This window comes from Etheostoma spectabile, chromosome 8 (assembly GCF_008692095.1).
Source record: "Etheostoma spectabile isolate EspeVRDwgs_2016 chromosome 8, UIUC_Espe_1.0, whole genome shotgun sequence".
In the NCBI taxonomy this organism is placed as follows: Eukaryota; Metazoa; Chordata; class Actinopteri; order Perciformes; family Percidae; genus Etheostoma; species Etheostoma spectabile.
This window is the reverse complement of record NC_045740.1, coordinates 4,647,742-4,648,696: the sequence shown is the minus strand read 5'-3', so window position 1 is coordinate 4,648,696 and position 955 is coordinate 4,647,742.

The following is a 955-nucleotide window of genomic DNA, read 5'->3' as shown; positions in this document are numbered from 1 at the left end:
TACCACCTCCAGACTAAACAAGCTATTCGCTTTTAATGGGTGTCAAATTTTCTTTCTACTCGTAGCTGAACAGGAGTGTGGAGCTCCAGGGTGGACGTTCCAGCCAGAAGGAGAATGATCACGCCATCAGTATGGTCAAAAAATGTCCTTCCTCAGATGTGTGCCTTGACCATAGACTGTATAAAATAGGATGGAACTTTATTTCCCAAACTCACACAGACACATTTTGTTCAATTATCGCTCTAAATTTCAACACGTGCTGACTTTTGGTGAATACCCATGTATCGTTGGCAAGGCTAATCCCTTCTGGCCATGGCTAATGAGCATGCAAATAATGCTAACCTTATTACGTTAAATAAAATATTAGAATTTCACTCCCCCAAAAAACTCCAAGTGCAGACTTCTTGGAGTGTCTGTTGGTACAATTAAGTGTCTGTGTATCAATTAAAGCCACATCTGTGTGTCGGATATTTGCATGAATAATTCTGCGAAAGGCACAAAAGCGGTTGGGAGGTCAAGTGTCTTGAATTAGCGTAGCGGAAGTGACGGGGACGCCCATATCTATGGGGGATGTCGCACCCCAATGTGAGTTGAGTCCAGATTTGCGTTGCGCATGAGCAGGTTTTAAACAGTTTACGGCATAACGCGTCATACCCGATGAGAGTCGAGTCAGACTGGCTCTGGTCCAAGAGGCTCAGCCTCTCCCCTCGAAGCGTAGCTCCCTATGGTGCCATTTTAATGCCACAAAGCCATCACCTGCAGTTAGCATCCCATTGACTGCCATTTATTTTGGCGCCACTTTGACAGAGAATAACTTTACATCTGAAGCATTTCAAGACTCTATTTCTCCATTGTTTATTTCTAAAGAAATACGACAATGTATAAAAGGCTCCATTACCTTTTTACCGAACTTTGTTGAGTATGTTCATTTTTACTGTATTGACATTACAGAAGT